A 10,792-nucleotide genomic window follows, 5' to 3' on the forward strand; every position below is an offset into this window, starting at 1 on the left:
GACTTACACGGAATGATAAGGCACGAGAATCGCCTCCTTGTCCTTATTGGCGAGCATGAAACTGACGATGTAATCCCTCGCGTATTCACGCTGCTCTGCACAGACTCCCAAGAAGCCCTCGTGCATGTAGTACGGGTCAACGACACAAATATGACGTATCTGCTCAACCCCAATGATGTAGTTCATGTGCAAGGCATAAAGGCGGACAAACGTAAAATCCAGCTTCTTCACGTGAAACATGTCGAATATGTAATCGAATCGGAGGAAGAACTTATCCGCGGGGAAGCTGTCGACATACGACATTTGCCGCGGAACGTTAACCACGTAGAGTGGGTATCCTGGATCTTTCGAGGCGATGAAGCCTTTCTCTACTCGTAGCACATCGTCATGAAGTCTCCATAGATCGCCGAATCTGGCCCGTAGCGCTGTTGCAGGTAGGATTGGTTGACCGGGGATATGCCATTTATCCGCATCGGGGATATCTATACGGTCCTGAAGCCGAGGCTGCTGAGGCGGCTGGATCATAGAATCAACTTTTTTGCCTTTCCTCGCTCTCTTCCTAGACTTCTTTACTACCGGAAGGTCATCAATAATACGTTGAGACGGTAATTCAGGCACCGACTCATGACGCTCAAAACCTGAGGAGGCGCTAGTATAGACACACTGTTCAGCGCCATCATCATCCTCATCCTCATCCATGGCGACATCATCAGCGACTAATGGAGCCTCCTCCTTACCCCGTCCGCTATCACCGAACCCGACACCCGACGCTAATTGGGTAGGTGGGGTGTTGATGTTCATACCTTGCTGAGGCTGCGTGCTCGTGGGTGTGCTCTCGGCCGCCTCCAGACGAAGCAGACTCTTTGGCCACAACAGGACCCACCCATTGCAACAATCACCAAGCCGCCGCGGGGTCTCGTCGTCATCCCCCACTAGTATTAGAGGAGGCAAATTCTCGTGGCCCAGTTTGACACTAGCCACGGAAACCTTGAAGATGTTCGGGGGGATCGGCCGGCTGTGGAACAATGGTTCCTTCGGCTCCATTATCGTCGCCTTCCCCACGTCCACCTTCTGTTCACCGATGGTGTACAATATGGTGCACGGGGTTTCGTCGGCCTGCAAAGAAAAGTCTGCGACGTGAGACATCCGAAAGGCAACGAGAACGGGAGATTATACATTTATATTGAAGGGGCCGGTGTGACAGATACCGTGAGGGCGTTGAGCTCAGCCAAAGAGGAGGCACCACCGAGCACGTCCGGTGCGGAAGCCGGTGCGGGAGCAGGTGCTGGAGTCGGTGCGGGAGCCGGTGCGGGAGCCGGTGCGGGAGCAGGTGCGGGAGCCGGTGCGGGAGCCGGTGCGGGAGAAGGTACGGGAGCCGATGCGGGAGCAGGTGCGGGAGCAGGTGCGGGAGCCGGTGCGGGAGCAGGTGCGGGAGCAGGTGCGGCCAAGAAGTCGGCAAGGGGAAAGTCCTCTGCATTTTTTTTTCTGGATTTTGCCTTGTCCAAGTGAAAACGCCCGTCACCAAGGAAGTAGACATATCTGCAATCGCATGTTTTGCGGCAGCTACCGCCGTTGCGACTGTCTGAGATGATTTCTTCTCAACCGCAATCTCAACCTTCTTGTTGATGTTTTCTTCAGTTAACCTCCGTCTTTCCTTTCTCTCCTCCGTGGTCTCACGGTAGTACTTCTTCCACGTGGCGCCGTCTCCGACACCGTGCACGCGTCCATACGACGGTCGAGTATCCACCGGTTGTCGTTTTAATATGTTCAACGCCCAGTTGAATGGAGTGTCCCACTTGGGCCTCGCCAATGCCTCAGACGGCGAGTCGCTTTCGGCCGCAATCCGGTGCTGCTCTCTCTGCAAAAGGCACAAGGATCGTTTACAAATATGACTAACGTGTGCAGTCGAATTGATCAGAAACTAAAATTACCAGCAGTCTCATGAACTCCGTAATGACCAGTGTTGTCTCGTAAACCTTCTTCACTGGGTCCCAACGGTGCCGGGCCCTCAGGACGTCACGCTCCTGCGGGACGGTGAAATCCGCCAAGGGGTCTGGGATGCCCAGACTCGCGGCTTCCGCATCCTCCTTGGCCCATTTGGACCTCTTTCTGCCGTAACCACGGCTTCCGAGGTGGTGGCTCCCAATGTTCCTCTTTTCAAACCCCTTCATGTACTTAGACTTTTTTTGGCAGCTTCGGCCTCGCAAGCCTCCTTGAATATTTGAAACTGCTCTTCCGTGATTGTCGGATTATCCTTTACAATCTCAGAGTAGGGTTCCCCGTCGTTGATCTTTGCTTTCACTCGATTTTTCCAGGCGGCCAACGCGTCGCTAAACTTGGTCATGGTGTGTTTGTTTATCTTCTTCATTGTCGGGTTCTCGTGTGGATCTTCATAATCCTTCTCATTCCGGCCCGGGAACAAGAATATCTGGTGAAACTTCTTTAGGAGGGAGCTCCTCATATTTTCTATCTTCTGTAGTTTCTCATCGTTGATGGTGGCGGTTGTCCGTACGATGCATCCTATTTGATTGCCGTAGCACGCGCACGCTTCCTCGGGCGCCTTTGGCTCAAAATTGCCGTTGTCCACCTCCGTGACCACTAGTCTAGTAGTCCTGAGTTTGTTAGGAACCCGTTGCCTCTTTGCTTTCGGTTCTACACCGGCTCCGCTCCCCGAGGCAGCACCGGTCTCAGCGCCGGTCTCGATGCCGGTCTGAATCTCAGTGCCGGTCTCAGTCTCAGCACCGGTTTGCGTGTCGATCTCAGTCCCCGATGCCACCGGTGGGCCCAGCAACAACATCGGTTGATCGTCGGTAAGGCCAAAAAATTCGTCTGTCGCCCGGTAGACGTCGTCGCAATCGTTGCTAGCCATGTTTCCTATGATTAAATCTAGTAAATTAATTCTAGACCTAATAAAATGAATAATGACATAAAAAAGGATTATTGTTTTGCAGGAATGTTGACTCCTTCCTGGTGCGGCAAATCCCGGGCACTCGATATGTCCTAGTTTGTAGCACAAGTCATGCCGAAATTCACCGAAAATTTCGGCATGACCTTTGCTAAAAAGTGGACAAATCGAGAACCTAAAATTTGCCGGAACAGAAATGAATCAACATTCCGGCAAAACATAGGCCACTCAGCATCATTCCCTGGAAACAACAAAGCCACTTGGGCACAATCGAACAACTTCAATGAAAAGATATAACATGACCACTTCAATGAAAAATAAAATTTGCCTAAATTCTTTTCCTTGAAAAATAGTGGTATTTTCAAAAATCAAAAACCTTTGCAAAATGACCTCACTAAACACAGAACCCAATTAAATTGCAAAGGAACTCCATTTCTCTAACCCTTCTGACCTAATGCTCTAATTTTTTTCCTCTAACCTAGCCAATCTACTTAACCTAGCTTGTTAATCCAACGAACCTAATTAACCTACCTATTTAACCTAGTTAGTTAATCTAGTTTACCTAGATAATTAACCCTAATTAAACTAGTTAACACAGCTAGTTCTTTGTCAAAGCCCAAAATAAATTTTTGCACTAATTAACCTAGATAATTAACCTAATTAAACTAGTTAACCTGACTAGTTCTCTGTCAAAGCCCTAACTAATTTTTTGCGCTAACCTAGATAATTAACCTAACTAAACTAGTTAACCTAACTACTTCTCTGTCAAAGCCCTACCTAAATTTTTGCCCTAACCTAGATAATTAACCTAATTAAACTGGCTAACCTATGCATGAGAGAGAGAGGAGGGGTGGGGGCTTACAGAGGATGGCTCCGGTGGTGGCGATGGAGGCAGTGGTGGCGAGGGAGGCAGGAGCGTCTCCGGTGACGGCCAGGGAGGCAGGGGCGTCTCCGGTGACGGCGAGGGAGGCAGTTGTGGCGAGGAAGGATCCGGTGGCGTCGACGGCGGCTCCGATGGCGTTGACGAGGCCGCGCGGCTACGTGGCGTTGGGGGCGGCTCCGGTGGCGTCGACGACGCACGGCTCTGGTGGCGTCGACGTCGGCAGGAGACGGCGGCGAAGTGGGGCGACGGTGAATCGGGGAGATGGCGGCGCGCGGGGTGGGTTGAGGGATTTGGGGGAGAAGTGGTGGACGGGGGGAAACGGTTTTTTGGTTAAGTCAAACTTAGCGGTAGCGTGTTTGGTAAAATGCGCTATAGCTAAGATAGCTATAGCGGTTTTTACAAAACGCGCTGCTGCTATATCTATGTAAATTTCTTCCATTTTTTAATTTCCTTTTCTGTTTCTATAGCGGGGGTCTAGGACACGCGCTGCAGCTACGTTAGCTATAACGCCTCTTACAAACACACGCTGCTGCTATGCCTTCCTCCGTTTTTTCGCTTTTTCATTTATTTTGCTTTACATTTTATTTTTTCCTTTCTCCTTTTTCTATTTCTTTCATTTTCATTTACTTTTCTATTTGTTTTTCATCTTATTTTATTTCCGTTAGTAGTAGCGCTCTTCTTAGGAAACGCGCTGCTACTTATGCCCTAGCGGTAGCGCGTTTCTTCCAAGCCCGCTACTGCTATGCGTAGCCTATCATTCTAGCAATGGGAATATTAGTAGTTGCGCTTTTGCCACTACACGCGCTACTGCTAAGGTTGTATCTGTAGCGCGGTTTTTCTTCAATCGCTAGCTATCTAGCACTAGCGCCCTTTTTTGACCCGCGCTGTTGCTAAATTTCTGTGTATAAGGTTTTCCATAGTAGTGTATAGTCAGGCATACGTCTACCCTAGCCGTCGCCGTTTTTTATGGTTTCTCACCACCGTTCCAGATCATTGCGCAGCCAAGCAAGTCTTCACCATCCCTCCTTCCGGCGTGCACCGTGAGAAGGGACAGCAGGCCTCCGGAACCCCGCCTTTCGTGATCTTGTACGGGAGAGGGGTGAGGGAGTCCTGGACTAGTGGGTGTCCGGACAGCCGGACTATCATCGTCCGCCGGACTCCAAGACTACGAAGATACAAGATTGAAGACTCCGTCCCGTGTCCGGATGGGACTTTCCTTGACGTGGAAGGCAAGCTTGGCAATACGGATATGTAGATCTCCTACCATTGTAACCGACTCTGTGTAACCCTAGCCCTCTCTGGTGTCTATATAAACTGGAGGGCTTTAGTCCATAGGACATAACCTCCATTACAACAATCATACCATAGGCTAGCTTCTAGGGTTTAGCCTCTTTGATCTCGTGGTAGATCCACTCTTGTACTACCCACATCATCAATATTAATCAAGCAGGACGTAGGGTTTTATCTCCATCAAGAGGGCTCGAACCTGGGTAAAACATCGTGTCCCTTGTCTCCTGTTACCATCCGCCTAGACGCACAGTTCGGGACCCCCTACCCGAGATCCGCCGGTTTTGACACCGACATTGGTGCTTTTATTGAGAGTTCCTTTGTGTCGTCACCAATAGGCTCGATGGCTTCTTCAGTCAACAACGCTGTCCAGGGTGAGACTTTTCTCCCCGGACAGATCTTCGTATTCGGCGGCTTCGCACTGCGGGCTAATTCACTTGGCCATCTGGAGCAGATCGAAAGCTACGCCCCTGGCCGTCAGGTCAGGTTCGGAAGCCTAAACTTCACGGCCGACATCCGCGGGGACTCGATCCTCGACGGGCTCGAGCCACAGCCGAGCGTGCCGCACTGTCACGATGGGCATGATCTAGCTCTGCCGCCGGACAGTGCCTTGGTGGCCGCACACGAATCCGCTCCGGCCCTTAGTCCAGAGCCGATCGCCCAGATCGAGGACCGGTGGCTGGACACCGCCTCAGGGGATGCAACTTCCGCGGCGTTGGAGCCGAACACTAACCTTGTCCCTTGCAAAGCTCGTGACTCCGAGGTGCCGGACTCCCTGCCGGACTCCGAACCTCCCGCGCCCCTTCCAATCAAATCTGATTGGGCGCCGGTCATGGAGTTCACCGCCGCGGACATCTTCCAACACTCGCCCTTTGGCGACATCCTAAATTCGCTAAAATATCTCTCGCTATCCGGAGAGACCTGGCCGGATCATGGCTAGGATGGTTGGGATGCGGACGACGAAGAAATTCAAAGCCCACCCACCACCCACTTTGTAGCCACTATCGACGATCTAACAGACATGCTAGACTATGACTCCGAAGACATCGACGGTATGGACGACGATGCCAGAGACGATCAAGAACCAGCGCCTACAGGGCACTGGAAGACCACCCCAGCACATGACGTATACATGGTGGATACCCCAAAAGGAAGCGATAACGAGGACCAACGGGACGCGGCAAAGGATAATCCCGCTGATAAACAACCAAAACGGCGACGTAGACGCCGCCCTAAGTCCCGCCTCGACAACAACAGCGCTCCTCATGACCAAGCAATAGAGCAGGGCAAAACAGTGGACGACGAACATGCGGACAAGCAACCGTCCGAACAGGACGAATCGGATAATCAATCCATGCCCGGCGAAACCAACAGTCCAGTCGACCTCACGCCGGACACACCACCGGAGAATAAAAACCTTCGGAAAAGACTCGTCGCCACAGCAAGAAGCTTGAAGAAGGAAAAACGGAAGCTCAAAACAGCGGAAGATATACTCAGAATGAGGTGGAGCAAAGTGCTCAAAACCGCAGACAAATACGGCAATGGCCATCAATCAAAGAGCTACCCGAAGTGCAAGCTACTGCCAGAATTTGACGAGGAGGCCATAGAGCCCCCACAGTCAAAAAACAAAGAGGCCGCCTGGTCGGATAGACGACCAGATGATAAGCCAAAATATAAAAGCGGCACCGCACACAGGCCGACTAATGACCCTGGAAAAACAGATGGCCCAGCCAGGTCCATTTACGGGCCAAAGAAGAGGGCCCCAGGAAGCAACACAACACGCCAAGTGTCCGAAGACAGCGGTACACCCAAATACAGGGGCGCCGCACACCCACTATGTTTCAGCAATGAGGTGCTGGATCATGAATTCCCAGCAGGGTTTAAACCCATAAACATAGAGGCTTACGACGAACAACAGACCCTGGAGTCTGGATAGAGGATTATATACTACACATACACATGGCTAGAGGAGATGACCTCCACGCCATAAAATACCTACCCCTCAAGCTCAAAGGGCCAGCTCGGCATTGGCTCAAAAGCCTCCCGGAAAACACTGTTGGAAGTTGGGAAGAGCTTGAGGACGCGTTTAGAGCAAATTTTCAAGGGACTTATGTCCGCCCCCCGGATGCAGACTATCTAAGTCACACAACTCAATAGCCCGGAGAGTCAGCGCGCAAATTCTGGAACAGGTTCCTTACTAAAAAGAACCAAATAGTCGACTGTCCGGACGCCGAAGCCTTAGCAGCTTTTAAACACAACGTCCGAGACGAATGGCTCGCCAGACACCTCGGCCAAGAGAAGCCGAGGACAATGTCCGTGCTAACAAGCCTCATGACCCACTTTTGCGCGGGGGAAGATAGCTGGCTAGCAAGATGCAGCACCAGCGACCCGAGTACATCCGAGATTAGAGATGGAAACGGAAAATCACGACGTAGAAAGGATCAGCGCCGGAATAAAGAAAAAAGCCCAAAGAATACGGCGGTCAACGCCGGATTCAAAAGCTCGCGGCCAAACAACAAAACACTGCCTCTGAAGGATAATAGTGATGAGCTATCCAGCTTAAACAAAATCTTGGGTCGGATATGTCAAATCCACAGTACCCCCGGAAGGCCTGCAAACCACACCCACCGAGATTGTTGGGTTTTTAAACAGTCCGGCCGATTAAATGCCGAACACAAGGGGCTCGACGCATCAAGCGAGGATGATGATAAACCCAGCACCGGAAAACAAAAGACTTTCCCACAAGAAGTCAAAGCAGTAAACTCACTTCATGTGATAATACGGAAAAATGCGGCACCCGCTAAGACGGGTCCTGCACGGTCCACCCCAGCAGAACGTCGAGATTGGATGCCAAAACCAATAACTTTTGACCACATGGATTATTCCAGAAGTGTCCGGAATGCAGGATGGACTGCTCTGATATTGGATCCTATAATCGCCGGACTACAATTTACACAAGTCCTGATGGACGGAGGCAGCGATCTAAACCTGCTATATCCAAACACAATCCGCAAGTTGGGGATAGACCGTACTAAAATTCGACATAGCCACACTTCCTTTAAAGGAGTGACGCCAGGCCCTTACGCCAAATGCGCAGGCTCCTTATTACTAGAAGTTGTGTTCGGGTCACCGAACAACTTCCGACGCGAAAAATTAATCTTTCATGCTGCCCCGTTCAAAAGTAGCTATCAAGCACTATTGGGACGTGAAGCTTTTGTCTGCTTCAACGCCATACCACATTACGCGTCTCTTGCACTTAAAATGCCCGGTCCACGTGGCATCATTTCATGGCAAGGGTCATTTAAAGACCCGGACACGGCTAGACGAGTCTGGCATAAACAAGCTAGGGGCTCCCTAGCCGCACACCCCTTCACAAGGGGCTGTGCATATAAGCAACAACGAGCTCATATAGACTCCGCTTTACTTATTTATTAATATTTTTCATATACCTTTTTTTCGCACGATTTCCTTTCAAACTAAGTTCCTCTCTTTTTACAGATGAACAACGTGCACACCTGTCCAGGATAACGGCACAACGGAGACACAGGCGCAGACGTGCAGTAGGGACCCGTCGCAAGGATTCTTTTCAGATTAAGACCCTGCGTAAACCTTTTTTTACTGTCTCTTGTTGTTATAATCCCCTGGTTTCTCATTATAACCAGAGTGGAGCCTGACGTTTTGGCATCGGCCGCGTCAGAGGACCTTGCCCGTACCTGGACACTAGGGGCTTAGGGTATTGTTCTGCCCATCATTATAAAGACCGAACACCTTAGGGAGTGTTCGGCGTCTCGAGTTAGGCCTTATATGCATCAGCTCCGAATCATGTCTTTGGTCAAATGTTGGGTTTGCCCGGCTCCTGTGTTTTGCTGCCTTACGTTCCGTATCATCGGCTAACGCGGCACCAGGAGAACTACTGCGATTGTGCCCCAGTTCGGCTGGGCGAAGCACCTCAGTAGAGAAAGCCGAAAACTGACTGTCATGATACAGCGAGAGACTGGTCAACCACTCGATCGACCACCGGAATGTTTAGAATTCCCCCGCTTTGACGAAGGACCGTTTCCCGGTCAGGCACACACGCGCCCCGAATTCGGAGAGCGTGGTGCCCCCAGGGGCTATATCGTAGCCCCACCCTCGAACTCCAATGGCTAAGTGAAAGTGATAAAGCATTATAGTCCGGTTGCCTTGTTTGCTACGCTACCACCTCCTCAACAGGACCGAGACGTCGGATTAAGAGTGACAATGCGCTATTTTTGCGAATACCCCCGCACCTTGTGCGTGGGGGCTGAAGCCAAAGACTGCCATATTTCAGGTTATACACACGTATACATAAACGACCGCATAGGAGATATTTCAATACTTGGAACGCACAAGTATAAAAAGCGATTACATCATAACCATTGTTTTACAAAATACAACGTTCATTTGAACGTGACATTTTTTGAGCACTACGACTCTATTACACGAGCACCACACATAACTTCCCCAAAATAGTGCTCGGCGGGTAACCGGCTTTCGTCCGAACCCTGGGTTGCAACAGCGGTGGCATCCATCTCCGTCCAATGTGTCTTCACACGGGCAAGGGCCATCCGCGCACCTTCTATGCAGGCCGACCGCTTCATCTCCTTGATATGCGGCACCGTCCCAAGAAATTGCTGCAATAAGACAAAATAGCTCGTCGCCTTGGGCCTCTCTGGCCAGACATGAGTCACGATATCCGTCATGGCAAGTCCGGACAACCTGTTCAGCTCAGCCCATCCGGCCAACCGATCGGTCAGCGGAAGTGAACGATCCGGACTATGGAATTGAGACCAAAATAGCTCTTCCGTCTTGTGATCCTTCTGACTCCGGAAGTGCACAACGGCATCCGCCGCACTTGCTGCTAAGTCCATATATGGATCCTCCGGACCCCATAGCTGGCCAAGCTGGGCATAATTTGGATCTGTAAACCGGCGACGCAGCAGAAAAGGCTTGCCAGCCATAATATCTCCGGCTTGACGCAGTTCCTCCTTCATAGCCCGCATTGCAGAACGGGCATCCTTGGCCTCGGCGGTGGCCTTCCCCAGGTCTTCCCGCTCCAATAGGCGCTCCTTTCCAAGAGCCTCATTGCGGTCGGTAGCATCCTTCAATTTTACGGCCAATTCGGCCATCTCTTCCCTGCTTCGGCAGTGTGCAGCCCTTTCGGCTTCTAACTCTTCGGCCGCCCTCGAGGCAGCCGCATCACTCCTTCTGGCTTGCTCCTTAGCTTGAGTAAGTTCTGCCCGAAGGCTCTCGACAGCAGTAGCACCATCTGCGTCAAGCATAAATATTGTAAGAGGTGGGCTTTGACTCGCTTAAACAGGTGACTGCGGAGAGACAACTTACCTTGCGACTCGTCAAGTCGCTTGTTGACTAGCGTGATGTCCACATCCGCCACATCGAGCTGCCGCATTAATTCGGTAACTCCATCAGTCCGGCTAGCCCCCGGACTATCCGCCACCTGCATAGGAAAGGCGACACTCAATACCTGCGATTTTGATCCTCGGCACGCTGTCGCCTTCGACAACCTACCGAGTCTCAGGGGCTACTATCTATACAGGGCGCACTTTCATGTGCAAAACTGTCAAAAAGGCATGTCGTTTTTACGTACCTCAAACCCCGCCAGCAAACTTCTGACGGCATTATGCAATCCGCTTTCGGCGGAGGAAATCCTTCCTATCACCATGCTCATCAATGCACGG

Source organism: Triticum aestivum, chromosome 3B (assembly GCF_018294505.1).
Source record: "Triticum aestivum cultivar Chinese Spring chromosome 3B, IWGSC CS RefSeq v2.1, whole genome shotgun sequence".
Lineage (NCBI taxonomy): Eukaryota > Viridiplantae > Streptophyta > Magnoliopsida > Poales > Poaceae > Triticum > Triticum aestivum.